This window comes from Nothoprocta perdicaria, unplaced genomic scaffold (assembly GCF_003342845.1).
Source record: "Nothoprocta perdicaria isolate Ctin4 unplaced genomic scaffold, notPer1 scaffold_42, whole genome shotgun sequence".
In the NCBI taxonomy this organism is placed as follows: Eukaryota; Metazoa; Chordata; class Aves; order Tinamiformes; family Tinamidae; genus Nothoprocta; species Nothoprocta perdicaria.
In genome coordinates this window covers 3,604,270-3,619,684 of record NW_020455666.1, presented here as the reverse complement: position 1 = coordinate 3,619,684, position 15,415 = coordinate 3,604,270, and the positions used below count along the sequence as shown (strand labels likewise).

The 15,415-nt window shown below is 36.4% G+C and overlaps 1 long non-coding RNA gene across 4 annotated transcripts in view; it reads right to left on the bottom strand.

The window, feature by feature from the left end:
* The window catches only part of LOC112953010, a 56,606-nt gene extending 41,523 nt beyond the window's left edge, over positions 1-15,083 (bottom strand). For 3 of the 4 annotated variants that reach the window (XR_003250497.1, XR_003250498.1, XR_003250499.1), the window contains exons 1-4: positions 15,000-15,083; positions 12,104-12,239; positions 11,193-11,363; positions 9,434-9,493 (exon numbers count right to left, since the gene is read on the bottom strand). This is a non-coding gene — a long non-coding RNA (uncharacterized LOC112953010). Of the gene's footprint in view, positions 1-9,433; positions 9,494-11,192; positions 11,364-12,103; positions 12,240-14,327; positions 14,434-14,999 lie in introns of all 4 variants that reach the window. The other variant, XR_003250500.1, reaches the window with a different exon arrangement.
* Between the last annotated feature and the right edge of the window lie 332 nt (positions 15,084-15,415).

Sequence of the window (15,415 nt, the reverse complement as noted above, 5' to 3'; positions counted from 1 at the left end):
TGTCTAATGGCAGAGTTTTGATTCGTCACTGTGTTGGTTCTGTCCCTAGAAGGAAGTCTATATTGGTATCTAATTGTCACATTGCATTAAATGTAAAAAATCTACCAATAAAATGACAGCGGATGTTCACACTGCTGCAATAGTATCTTTAGAACAYATATGAACATATGACAATTCTTAAATTCCCTTTTTAGGGCATTGCTTTYTTTAGCTTTAACTTTTTCACTCTTTAAATACAAAGCAGGAATAAGGAAGCTATAAAATGCTATAATGTAATAGGTGTATGTATTATATGTCAGCTAATAGTCTTCTCAAAAAAAAAAGATAGACACTCCCAAAACAACTTTTCTATGCTTAAGCTATGTCTTCTGCCAGATTGTATTTCAGAATTTGCCTATGTTGCAAACATCTCCTGTTTAAAAAAATAATCTATTAAAAAACAGGAAATGGCGTAAGGAATCATATTCCATGTGTCCTGTTAGTCTTACACTATTATTCACTCCTGGTACTTTTATACTAAACATTTCTAAATGTATTACTTCATAAATTGCTAGATTCCCAGTAACTGGAAGAGCACAGTAACTGGTTTGGAAGAGCACTTAAAATCCAGTGATACTAGTTCATCAGATTTTGTCTTTCCAGAATGCTTTGGAATTAGTGGGAGAGAAAAAAAAAGTCTCGGAAACAAGCTAGAGCAACTGCTGTATATTAAACCAGGATGGAAAAAGTTATTCTATTGATGCCAATTATGTTAGTCCACTAGCTAAATGATTAATGTTGATAATTCCTCTCCAGCAGACTCATTAAACCTGGACTTATTTTTCTTACAGGCCTTTGACATTTCCTACTTTCTTAATATCAGAGGTAATGACAGTGGCGTGATTATATACTTATTCCTTTCCACCTTCAAGCAGTTTTCTTTGGCAAGAGTTACGTTTTAAGCAGAAAACCTGCACACGGGTATTCATTCTTTCCCAAAAACTGTTACAGCTCCATTAGCAACTCTAAATGGCAGTGCTTGAGAGGAATGCACAACAACCTCTAGCAGTTATGTAGCCAAGGTATTCAGAACAGTGCCACAAGAAAGATATTTTCTACAAAACTGCAATTTATAATAGTGAGGGGTGACGGTGGGGATTCTACCCTTCCCCCCTCATTGCTTTTAGAGCCTGTTGTCAAAAAAGTCCAAGTTAAACAAAGAAGAAATTACAGAATGAATCTGGAGCTTAGCCTTGAAGAATTAGGTTTCACTCTAATTGAGATCATACGCTGCATGTGCAGTTTTGGCACATGAGCCATATTAATCAGAAACTCTTTAATCGTGGATAATTTCTCCTGTGTGTGCCGGATTGGGCATTCTGCTGCTGGCCCAGCATCTAAGTCTGTTTAAGAGTGCACCTTTGACTTCATAAACACCCGCTTACAAAATTGGGGTCAACTTCCTCCTCCGAAGGCATGCTACACTGGAGCTAAAAAAAATCCCTTAATGATTCAATTGCATCTCRCATGGAAATAAAAATGTGCAGATTCCAAAGAAGTGACTACTTCTAGTAATTACAGTTTGGATTGGATGTAACCCTCACTCAAGTTTGTCTTGTACACAAGAGATGAAAACCAGGGAAGATGATCCAATAGYGAAATTTGAGATTACTACATTAAGCATCATTTAATCTACCTTTATACTGCTGCAGAAATTCAAGTCTAGAAAGAGTAAAAAAGTAGACAAAAATGTTTCTTGTGTTCAATTAACATTTAACGGGGAGAGTAACTAACAATATGCCAATGACCTATTGGATTTTCATCCCGTTGCTAAAAGGATAATGAACTAGCAAAGCAGACAATGAAATGCAACACACACAAATGAAATACTGCTCCGCTGAATGAAACAGGAAAATGCACCATGACTTCAATGGAACCCACTATTTTGTTCCAAAAGTCTGACTAACTGTTTCCTGGTGATCAAAATTAACTTCTTACTGAAAAAAGATATCACACTAACATCCATATCACTCATTTCATTATATTGTTGATATACTTGAAACTGTAATATTCACAATGAGTATATGGAACCCAGCTCAGATCCGTCACACTGCAAAAACCTGTTGCTAAATGGCTATTTCTACAAATCTYTGCACCTGCAGATTCTAAATGAGCTTGTCCCCAGTGTTCTATTTCATATAGAAGATGTTCAACACTATCACACCTATGAAAGATAAAATTACTTCTCCAGAATTAACTTTATRCAAATTTTGAAGTAACAAAGAAAATCTACCATAGCATAATGCGTAAACTTCTAAAAAAGAAAAGAAGACTTTCACCTTTTGCACACACCAAACCCACTTTCAACAGTAGAGACCCGTACTGAGTAATTGRTGACTAAAAATAGTATGGCATACAGGGGTGATAGATTAGCATATATTTTCACTTATTCTGAAATAACCAAGTCAGGACTCAAATGAAAATCAAATTACCTCAGCATAATAAGTTACCTCTTGTCACCCAAGTGATCATGTCTGTCTGATACAGTCTCCTGGCTTGCAGGAAATACGAGGTAATTTGCAACTAACTGCAAAATCTGACTTGAAGACTTATTTGAATTCATGATGTTCTGCTATGGGACAAGAATGCACAGACCGATTGTTACCACAGAGCAACTGAAATGTTAATTCACTTAGTCACAGTAATTGCATTGCAGGCTGTAACCCTGAAGCTTCTGTGCAAGAATGATAAAATAGGAGGGTGTTTTGAAAGTTTGTTTGTTTTTGTTCTTCCTAGAGCCAGAAAGCGAGACACTTGCATTTGGCAGACACTAAATTTAATTTTGAGGTGACACTTTAGATCAGGTAGTGGTTCAACCATTAATAAATAGCCTCCAAGACCCAGAACTCACTCCAGTTTGATGCTTGGTGAAATTCAGGCTCCATGAAAAAGCTTGRGGAGAAGGCAGACATACATAGTATGAACAGATCTTGTTTAATAACTATCCTGAAGTCTAAGGGACAAGCTGACATTATGACTGCTGAAGCCTGTTTTGCATATTTACACACTAAATATTTCYGTATTCTTTAAGAACTTTATACATCTCATGTATTCACAGAAGAGTTGTAGCATGACAACACCCTTTCCATTTATTAAAATCTGCCGTAACCATGAAACACTTTCCCAGCTTTAAGAAATGTACTTTGTATATAGCAAAACTCTTCATACGTTATTCCTTATCTAAGAAAAAGTCTTCCTGCATTGCATTGGCTAATGAGAAAAGGTAAAATAAATTGCCTTATTTTTAATTTTTGAACTAGGGAAATGGAAAACATCAGAAAACTAAGAGCCATCTTACTTGAGATACAATCCTTAGTAAACCTATTTATGTCCTCCTTTTAATTTATCATTGCATTTTCTTATCTTTATCCACATATCTAACTAATAAGTATGTAACATCACTGATTTATGGCAAGATTGTGTCAGTTTTAGTTCTCTTACTATTTTAGTAATACTTAGGAAAAATGATAACATAAGCCTCCACAGAGTAATACCACACTAACTATTGGCCTCTGAAATTCAGCATATTTCAAAGCTTATCATTCAGATGCAAAAACTAGGTACAAACAGCTGTGCTCATTAGTGACTTCTTAACATTTAACAGATCAAAAAGATACAGGGTAACTCATTGAAGTCAGTGAGATTCTTGTTGCTGATTTCAGCATGCCCAAGCTATCATTCTGTGAATTAGAGAAGCCTTTGTCAATAGCTGCAAACTAATAAAAATGCGTCCTCTGAAAATGTTAGTTTGCAAATCTGAGAGATAATGGCACCATTCACCAGAAAGAATGACATGATTAATCTGATGGATTGAACATCCTTTAATCCTTCCTACTATCCATTAAACAGTTTATTCTCAATGTAAATTGTTCCAGCCATAAATTCACACCAGCTAAAGTGCCTATCATTTTGGTTTATGCTCAACCACCACAATTTTTGAAGTTTGACACAACATCTACCTATYCTCCAAGCAACCCCTTACTGTGTAAAGTTTAAATTCAAAAGTAGGACAAATTAAAACTGTCATTTCTGGTAAGAGTATGCCAGCATCTAGAAATTTTTTTAAAGTCTTTTAAAAAGGCACACTTACACCTGTACCCCAAACACTTGTGTTCTGGAGCCTCCAGAATGGAGGAATTTTGCCAAAAAATGCTCCTTATAAACACTTCATTTTACTCCAAATGCAAACTAATGATTGCTGGAGTAAGTTTGACCCTTGACCAGGTTATTTGGGGAGGATTTACGGCGAAATTACCTTTATATCAGTGACCATCACAAACAGAGAAAAGACAAATATCTTTCCCTAATGCAAACTACCAGACAGTTTTCTGGAGAAGTCAGAGGACTAGAACACTTTTGTATCCAGCCTTCTCATTCACCAGTTAACCTTTGGTGTTAAGCTTGTATGCTGTTTTGGGATTTAAGCATTCCCTGTAGAACACCAATTTTGCCAGGGGTAGGAGGTGCTACAAAGCTTCATGGTCTCCCAGCCTATTGCAGCTGCACCCAGRGCAAGCAGCAGCTCTGCATGTACTTTCTTCACTGGAGTTTGCCAGCACTGCAGTGTGCACAATCCTCAGGACTGTTAAGACATTGGAAAGTCAGTGAAAATTCAGGATGTAGAGAGGAAAGTAAATTTGATCTTATAATATACACACAGATTCTGTTTACAAATACACCTGGAAGAATAAAACACYAAGAGGTACCTGCAAGTTGTAGGTATTATAAAGCAATTCTGAGTCTGCAAATGGGCATGTGTAAGCTTAACCTTAATACACTCACTGTTTTCAGAAGAAAGAACTGAAATGCCAACAAATGTTAGAGAAAAATGGTTTTCCAAATCGCCTTCAGGGTCAAAACCAATGAAAGCAACGACACACTTATGCCACCCACCTAGTCAAGCAGTCTGGGAAAGGTAATTTGCACCTCCTTTATCTTCCATGCCACCAAAGTCAGACTCAGTGAATCACCATGTGGCTTTGAGGAGCGCATCCTGGTTTGGGAAGAGGTGCACATTCCTTTTATCCAGACATATCTGGAGCAACTCCTATATGTATGCATGTACATAGACACACATACACACATATTTACTTAAATAGCCACTAGTTCAACTGGGGTACTAGGGTTTACTAGTACTATATCTTCATACTATAAACCAGTTAAGGTTAAATATATATATGTGTGTATTTATCCTTTTTTAATATCTATTATCAATGCCTATAGCATTCTTTCCTACTTCTAGTTGCCAAGACCCTCTACTAAATGCTGTATGGTTCCTCACTTCCTCCAGGTCTAATAACTCCAGCACATACACGGTTAGGTTTGTTTGCTGTGCCAGCTTATTTCACTTTACCTGACCTCTGCCAAATCAAACACCATTTTTATTCACACAAAGTTAAAATAGTGACACCAATGTAAGAYGTAGAAAAACAGTTTTTACTCAGTTCTTGCATTTTACATAAGGCTTATATTTTCAGAGTTTTGTTTGTTAAGCAGTTACTCTAACACCACTCTTTCAAAATAAAACTCTTACAACCCATTTTGAAATAGAACTGCCAAATTATCAAAGCAATTTCTATTCTGGTTCAAGGGAAATATTTCTGAAATATTGTTTACGAAAGAACTCTGAAAACTTCGCTTCCACAAGAATGCTCCATAACTTTGAGGGAAGGAGGTTTGGCAAACTTAACTCACATTTTGCACACACTTCACTGATTATTCAGCACAGGCAGTGCRTGTGTTTATGTATATATATGTATGTATATATAAAACGAGAAACAAAACAAAAACAATGCAAAACACTACTGCTATGACTAGCACTACTTCAGCAGACCACAGCAATTGCTAGGAAGACAAGAAGGTGTATAAGCTCAGTTAGACATATCACTACAAAGATCTGAAACTGAGAAAGATTTCTGGAGAGAGCCAGCAAATCCTCTGTGTTTAGACCTTTCAAAACCACACTAATGAATTAAAAATTCCTTCCAAAATCRCAGCAAATTTGCCCACATAGAATTGCTTGAGTCATGCTCAGGAGGCTACCATCAAAATACCTCATTACCATCACATGCATAATTTTTGGTTTTAATATAGTTCACAATATGCATATATGACCTGTTGCATACAGAAAATACCAGCTTTGTGCTAATAGGTCCTCAGTGCACTACATTAATTCATCACTACAAATAAATCGTCTCTTCTTTCCTTTCCTGTATGGAATGCATCCAAGCACCTGGAGACCTCTGCTCCTGCCTGCTCCCCAAGTGTTGTCGGTTCAGCATCGACTTTAAGGAATCATACACAAAACTATCTTTTTATTATGTCCAGTTTCTCATGAGTGTCTATTGCAGTATGACAGTCTTGTCCTAGAGGCAAAACGATGGCCAATCGGGTCTTGTAATTTTCATCATTTCAGGAACTAGATCATTGTAAAAGCCTAGTTCTCACATAGTCTAATCTTTTAAATAGCTGCCAGAGGCATTAATATTTCTCTTGGGCCRTTAAATACTTGGAACACAACCGAACATATGGCCATTAGTAACAAGTGATGACCAGATATGCCTAAGGACATGAAAGTCCCCGTACTCTCTTCCAGAAAACACTCTACTGTATGTTAAGTACTACACCTATTCCAGTACTGTAGGGCTTCCTCCCACCTTTCTCTGTTCTTTACATATGTATCCTTCTAACTTCCAACAAGTGATTGCTGGAGGTAAATTGAACTCAAACCCACATTTTGCTCAGAAAGCTTACTATACTTCACAAGTTCCTAGTATTAAAATAGGATCTCAGTAGTACTGCATATACTCCTTTTAATAATGTTTATGTTTTAGGAAAAAATGAAGGTATTGAAAAAGATTCTACATCTACATTCAGTTCTACATCTCTAAACAAAATATAATATCTGAGCTTAAAGCACATGAGGATTCTCATTTAATGCTGGATACAACATTCCCAAAAGCAGGTGTTCTTAGTGACACAGGTCCCTGTGGCGGCCCACTTACCTTCCCTTGCCTAAGGTAGCTTAAGCACCCCTAAACAAGGAGGTTACTGACCACACAAAGCAACAAGTCTTGCTCCATCTTTTAATCCTTTGCAATTTTCCTAGTAATTTTTCCTAATATTCCCAGGAACAACCCTGAGACAATATTTTTAATGGAAAATATCTTCATGGCACCTTAAATGATAAGTACATTAATAATTGCATTATAGTTTTTGTTTATATAAATATTTAAATCTGAAATCCTAAATCCTGTAATAAGTTAGAAATATATGGTCCTGAAAATTAGATGTAATGTAAATATGCTATCAACTGTTAATCATAACAGTTTGCTACTAATTACTGTATTGAAATAAGAACTCAGCTCCCTCTTTTTTTTTAAGGAGCTACTCACTTACCTAGAAATARGATCTCAGCCAATTCTTCTACTATCTTTGAGCAAACCTCACTGAAATCTTTATCTTCATTTTTGCTGGGATTTCTCTCAACCTCATGCAGGAAGGAAATGATTAKTTTGCTGTCTGAACTGTACAAAGGGGGCATGATAAAAACTACTAAAGTTGATCATTCCACGCTCCACCTTCTCTGAGCACTGACTGCAGGAATGTGGTTCTGTAAGTAGAAAAGTAATCTCTATTCTTAACAGGATAATTTTTGTTATGCTACCTGATATGATATTTGATCAGATTATTCTGTTCCTCCTTAGAAATRAGTCTTAAAAACATTCTCAATCAGCTGTTAAATTGCTCCTTAGTTCCAAGATTCAAGTATCTCTAGTATCTTAAAAATAAACATATATTTTCCCCTTCCTCTTAAAATTTCCATTTTTTTTAATATTAGGACAGATTGTATACAAGCTCAGACAACTTACCAAGTAGCAAGAAAACTAATATTACATAAGCTCCTATATAGAAACACACACATGCACRCCAGAGAATCAAAAGACAGCAGTCCCAAGCTGCCAGTTCAAATTCCCTGATGCACTTCTGGTATGTGAAAAGGTTACAATTCATAGCCGCTTGGCTGTAATAGAAATAGCTTTGCCTAGTGTAGCCACTGAAGTGAATGAAAGACTCTGTGTATGCATGGGGAACATAAATGCGATATTAATTATTAATTTTGACAAGGCAGAATACCTTAATAATGTATTATTTTAAACTGCATGCATTTTAAAAAACATTGAGGCTAAAACAAGCCGACTTTGTGGCTTGGACTCTCATTCCTCAGCATATACCAAAATGCACTGTGACAACAAAATGGGTTGTGACAGACTTTGGCGAGTGCGGTCTTGTTTTGTATGTTTAATAAAGGGTTGATAAATACAATGTTTAAAGTGTAAGGTTTGGAATAAATCAGCCAGAAAACATTATGTGTTAGCTAGCCTGTCAAGACACACAAAAGCCCGTTAATATTCGCACAAAACTTTCAGTGAAATATTAGTACTATTGGTCTGCTGGTTTCTTCAGCTGCCTTGGTATCCAATTCCCWGCTATATTTTTAGTACCAGAATACAGGTGCACATAACAATGCTTCTCTAACAATACAATAATATTTCTACAGCAAAATGTACTGTATGCTACAGTTAGAGATCAGAGCTATGTTGATTTCTACCTCATATTTAAAAGAAACTTCCTGGACATTTTTTGATGAGAATTCAGAAGCAGTCAGGAAAGCTACACTTTTGATATCACATGCAAAACCAGTAACATGTACTGCTTAYAAAACACCACAAACCACTAAAGCATCTCCTACAAAGAAATCCCAGAGCATTTTACAAATGTTCATGAGAAAACCCCACAGCACTCCCACAAGTCAGGTGAAACCACACAGATTTGAGGAAATGAGCATTCATCAACTTAGATACAGAAGAATTCTCCAATGCTTCACAGCCCAACTCATTACACTTCCTTAAGAGAACAGCTGTCCATCAAAACTGCTCATCTGAACCAGGAGATTGAAAGTCAAGAATTAAATAGAGCACCASAGTATTAACATTTTAAAAGTGAATGAGTAATTTTTCCTGTCATCCTATATAACTAAGGAGAGCATTAGAAATTTGATTAAACACACTGACTTCTTTTTGCAATATTGCCACAGATAAACTAGGAAGAAGCTTTAAACCTGATGATTGTCATTATTTCCTGTTATCATTTATCTCGAATTTGATAGTAGAGAGTTTTCTTTACCGAAGTTAACAGTTTATGTCTCTAAGTTTCATTGGTGAATAGCAAAGCTTTAAGAATGGTGTACAAGCAATTTTGAACTCACCATTATTGCTTTAAAYCTGGGGTTTTTTTTGAAGCCACTTGATTCTTGAAGGCTTGATTCCTGATTTTAAACAACTGACATTGACACTTCTATAACCGAAAGAAAATACAATTGAGTAACACTCACCCAGTCTCTGTTCAGAAATTCAATACCAGAAACACAGGGATGTTTTCTTGAACTTGATATCTGCCAGAAATAGAGAAATACAGGGTTTGAGGAAGCTGGAAGGAAACCAAATTCTCTTCCTTCTTATTCTAACTCCACACAAAGAAGCAGACAAAAAAACTCAAGATGGCCAAAGACCTAATGAGGTCTGCTTTCCTGTGAGTTTTATATTTTCCTGTGTCTCTAATCTATACCTCTGTTTCAATAGAACATTACTTTCCAGCAGGTTCCCTAAAGGCAACACAGGAACCTCAGCTCCCTCCCATAATCTGACTAGAGCAAAAAGATAGCGCACCCGAGTCTGAGCCAAATATACACTATATACACACACTCATTGCCTAATCAGAAATTAGGTAACCAAATAGATGATCCTTAGGCACATCAGTGCCCTTGGTGTGGAGAAGGTCTCCCAACCTCTTCTAATCTATTTTCACAGAAGTTAAAGGTTACCAGTATTTCTGAGATCTCCATGCTACTGCCAAGTCTTATTGAGAACAGGTAACAGCTTCTGAAAGCATATTGGACCTATTATGTGCTGGGAGGACTGAATGACAATATCATCATGCAAGTCTTATTTCTCAGAAAACACGCTGAAAAAACAGAAGTGTCCTTAATTATCCTACTTCTCCATGAACTCCTGGACRTGGTATTCCTCTCCCTATCAGGATATGTGGCACTAAAAAGGCAATCTACTACTCTCCAAAAGAGGAGTTTAGTGCAAGGGTTACTTCAAGGATCCAAGTATGTGGGCAGCAGTTCTGCAGTTGCCTGACTCTGTACAGAACTTCTCTACCAGGAGTTCCATCTGAGCACAACAAGCTACTACTAAATTCTTACACCTTAGTCGTATGACTCTCTGAAGTAGTTTAGGAACCACCTTATCTTCCATCTAATCATGTTTAAGTATCGTCATTTGAATCATTCTACACATATTGGTGATTTCAAGGGGAGCTGAATATACAAATGCACCTAAGAGCAGAGATAAGACAGATGCAAAGTTCAATCTCTATAGGACAGTGTGGGTAMAGTCAGTAATTTTCATGCCAACAGACAGGGATTGTGGAAGAAACTCAAACTTTTGGTAAATCAGGTTAAATAACACCCTCACAGACATGGTCCCCCATGCTTTCCCTTAATTGCCTTCACWCTTCTTTTTCTTAATGCCCTTAATGCCCTTAAAGTTTCAATGGCAATGCGAAAATTCATTAAGGACACAAAAGCTCTTTTCTTCTGCAAGAAGAAGGGACTTGAAGCTAAGGAGAAGTCCAAATACCTTCTGGACATCTTTTCTGTCCCAGTAACGGGACTGAGAACAACAAAATRATTTTTGCTATATCCAGGTCCCTATCAAAACTACATATGCTACACAAGTCACAGCCAGCAGTTYATCCCACGAGCCCATTTCTCAGAACCACTTACATATTTTCCCCTCCATCTAATCTCCAACACAACCTTCCAGTCCCAGATTAATTTACATAAAGAGAGAAGAAATTCAAATTATATCTAAATTTTGGTCCTTTGGTCAAAGTTTAATCTAGATTATTCAAGAGAAGATGATTTTAAACATGTAAAAGCCATTTCCTATGTCTGTAATAGCAAACGATGCATAATGCAGACTTGAACTGAACATTACCTTTCTTTTTGGGTAGCAGCCAGAGGATGGGGTGGGCTAATATGAACSTCAGACATGGAACACACTTGCGGTTGAACACAAACTTACCATGAAAGCAGTTAGAGTTGTCTCTTGTCTTCGCAGTGCCACTCAGATGAAAGTCACCTGTACATTTCTAAAGTAGCTCTCTTCCTTTTTCTCAGTCTGGCAGGTCATCAGGAGCCACAGCAAAGTTAAATCATAGCCCAAGCAGTAAAGAGAACAAACTTTTCTCTCCTCCTGTTAGTATCAGGAAGCAAGACGAGGTAAGGTTCTCTGATAGGTTCCTGCAATTTGGAGGCTTCTTTAATATTGCTTTTAAGGTGCATGGAACAACCCCTGTGCAACAACACTCAATTTGTGAACAATCATGCGTTCTTAGCTCATGCAAAACCATGGATTTTACCATCARCCTCATTCTTCCCCTGTTTCATTGTAGAATTTTTCCTCTTAATAATGGAAAGATTTCAGAATTAGAATGACATTTTGATAAGTCTATACAATTTAGACACAGAAACACATTTACATAATTATCCTTAATGAATTAATTAGATCATCTAGGAAAACAATAAGACAGCAAAGACACCTTGACTACTAGAAGCGCCTCAGCGGCAGAGTTTGACACTGTTTAGTGTTTRCTACTTAAAGTAGTAGCTCTGGGGGGTAGACAAGTACCACTTTAAAACAAGCTACATCCAAAATTCCACATTACAATTCAGTCTGCACTGGTGACAAGCCATGATTCTAACAAACTTATCTAAGTTACATTCACACATAATTACCATTCCCCAAACTATGGCAACACTACTTTTTTTTTTCTGCTACATAAAAAACTAAGGACATTTTTCTTCAAAAAAAAAAAGAAAAAACAGAAAACAAAGAAAATGAAGACCACTGTATTTGTCAGGAGTCGAAGTCAACAAGTATCAACCTAGATATCACTAAAGACAAGATGAAGAAAAAAGCAAACAAAAAATTACCTGATGTATCAGAAGGTCATCACAATATTTATGGCCCATCAATCCCATTTAAGCTTACTGTATTTAGGTAGCAGACAGGTCCATCATTTTTAAATGAGGCAAATTATTCAGCATTCTCTCCAGTTCTGCAAATAGTCTGTTTCAAGAGAAAAATGTCGCCTTCTCTCAGTCTATTTCCCAGAAGCTGTAGTCAGATATGTAGATAATATATCAGCTAACCTGTGTGCACGTGTACCTCATTTTCTGTACCTACTTTATATTCTTGCAGAATAAATATGGAAGGAAATTAAAACAAACAATTGAGACTCAAGGTGTTAAAGGTCATGCAAATACCATTAAAAAATAAATTTATCTTTAAGTTCTTACAATAAATATTAAGTCAAATTGTCTGAAAACAATCAGAACTGTATTCAATTAGGCACAGCTACCAGAATCTACATACAGTTTTCATTAAACCTAGAGTCACTCTTGTTCCCCAAATGCTGTTTAATAGAGCTTTTATCCTAACTACTATTTGTGCAATTAATCTTGATCACTTTCTGCAATCCACTGATAGTCTGAATTCTGTAGAATCCATTCTTAAAACTTATTCAGCAAAGCCCTTAAGCATATGCATAATTCTTAGGCCAGCTAAAGCCCCAGTGYTTTGCAACATGCTTTTAAAATGGGATTTTTGCCAAAGTAAAGACTGAGATTTAACAGGAACAAAGCAACCTAAAATTTAAGCAAATGCCTAAAAATAGCTGTTTCTTTTGTGAGGAATAATATTATTGGCTTCTTCCTTTGCATTCAATTAATCAAAAGAATCCTTTTAAGCAAGGATTAAATTGCAGTTACTACCAAGAAACCTTAGTAACATAGCCATTTCAATGGATTTTTTGATTGAATAAACTTTTGCCTCTAAGTAATTTTTATACCCAATTAGGAGCACAATAATCTATTTCCCAGTCACATCTGAAAGAAGCATTGATACATGTGTTCACCTTTCTCTGTATCATATAGTATTTGTATGTCTTTAATTGTACTCCAAATGCTTAGGGAAAATATTCACTCCATAAAGTAAATACAATGCAAAAAAAAGGTTTTTCTTATATCTTTGATTAGATTACTAAAAAGAAAATGTAAATCATAAAAGTCAATGGTAGACATTTAACACCTCACGTATTAGACTGAGTTATATCCCCTTCAAAAGATAAATTTACCCCAACTTGTTCAGAGTTCTCAAAAACATTATGTATTTTCTCAAGCCGCAGGAAAAAAAAAGGTGTTATTACTATACAGTGTATCTATACATACAAAGACCCAAAGCGCAGTCTGTACCAATTTGTGTCTGCCCCTTTACCCACTTTGCTAATCAGTTGGAATGTCACATATTTGACATGTGTCTTGGTAGATCACCCAGCCAATTGCAAGATGTCTCTAGCTATCACCAGCTTCTTCCCTATTAKTTCATATTTGCTTCAATGAGAATGGAAAAATGGATGCTTCTATATTTACAGAGAAATGCCTTCAAAGAGGTTAAACTCATTCATTTGCTTTGGATGACTGCTCAACCAGGTATCTTCATCTCAGTTTTTAATCTCCCAACCTCCTGGACCTTAGCTCACTCAGGATGATTTGCTTTTCCTGAATTCCTCTCAAATAAAGCAGTTGGCCTGTGGGCTGCAGATGGTTCAGCAATGGCAGATCTCYCCCACACAGTTATTTTGTTTTACATTTGTCAGCTAGGCGGCCCAAAATTCTTGTCCTTTGTAAGGCAACGTTCTTGCTCATTCTTCAAGGAAGAGTTTACTAATCCTCCTCAGACCCCTCTTCCTTAATAGAAAAGGCTGCAGCTTCTGTAAAAAGCTAGATTAAACAGTGAATTTTGCAAAGTAACACAGAGCAGACAGATAATCTAGGGTAGTTTCATATCCTTAGACTGAGAATAATCCATATACAAAACTCAAGTTGGTAAGTGCTAAGTAATGACTAGACAATAAAGAAACCACCATCTCAGCTCAGACAGTTTAGAAGAGTCACTAATAGTCCTTAGAAATAAGTTCTACAATGACAGTCTCGAGAAGGAATAGATTTCCAATGCTACTCTGCTACTTCTACAAAATAATTCTCCTTTATTTCAAATGGACAGATGCACTTTCTAAAACAGTCCTTACAAGTGTCAATTCAGTTGGAAGGTTAGAGGCTATGGATAAAGTGGACAATGAAAAAAAAATGTAGTTACAGGTCAGAGATGAAGTACAGAGATGAGCAGCCCAGGGGGAAGTTCAAACTAGCATGGCCGTGATGTTCCTATTCCATAGCCAAGCAGACAACCTCCGCCTTTAAGGCTGAAAAAACAGTATTTTTCATAAGCACTGGATTCAATTAAAAAATAATAACTATTAAAAAAACAGGCTACATTTAAATGCCGACTAGTTGCATCACTAGAACTAAAAGCTTGCTGTACGTTTAATTGCCAGAATTTTAAAATAAACTAAGTAAACTTGCTTATAATAGCAGGAAGAAATGAGATATTTCCAAATGCTGAGACTCAGCCAAATGCATCCCAGAGTCCTGTGTTGCCACGATCTAGCCAAGTCATTTGAACAGAGACTGAAGCTGGTTTCCACATTGCTTTGTTTATATTGACTGCATTTATGATGCCTCAGAAGTTGCCAGTAAAATATTTATTTAGCAGTTAAAACGTTCTGCAAATGATTTTGCTGTCCCAAAAGATAAATATTTCTCAGCATGCTGAAATGATACATTGATGTTTTTGTTAAGGAAATTGCATGTTGATAAAATTCTCAGATTACACTTTGTCGYTCCTTTGTATTTGAAGTGGTCACATTAATTTTTTTGTGATATTTATTATAATTGTAAATTGCACTGAGATTAGAAACATTAAACTTACCATAAAATGAAACACATTTCAAGTATTTCCGAGTCATCTGTCTAAGGACTTGAGGACATTTTTGATCCTTCAGGTGGATCTGAGTGCTCTAAGAATCCAGAACAAAAAAAGAGCACAAATCAAATTCCCCCTTGAAACTCTGTAGGAGCTATTCTTTTTTAATCCCACACTCCCTTTTTAATATGCTAATATCCAGCATCCCTTTGGGTGTCCTTACATTGAAAAATCTGAATGTGAAGTTCAAAAGGAATTAAAAATGTAAGCAACACACTGAAGAAAGGCAGTCCTCACTCCCCTATCCTCACTCCTGCCTTCCTTCTCTTTCAACCTCCAAGCAACACTCAGGTCAGCAGTTTTGGTTACGCTCACCAGCCTGAGGCAACAATATTATCTTTCTAGACAAGGACAGAAAACCA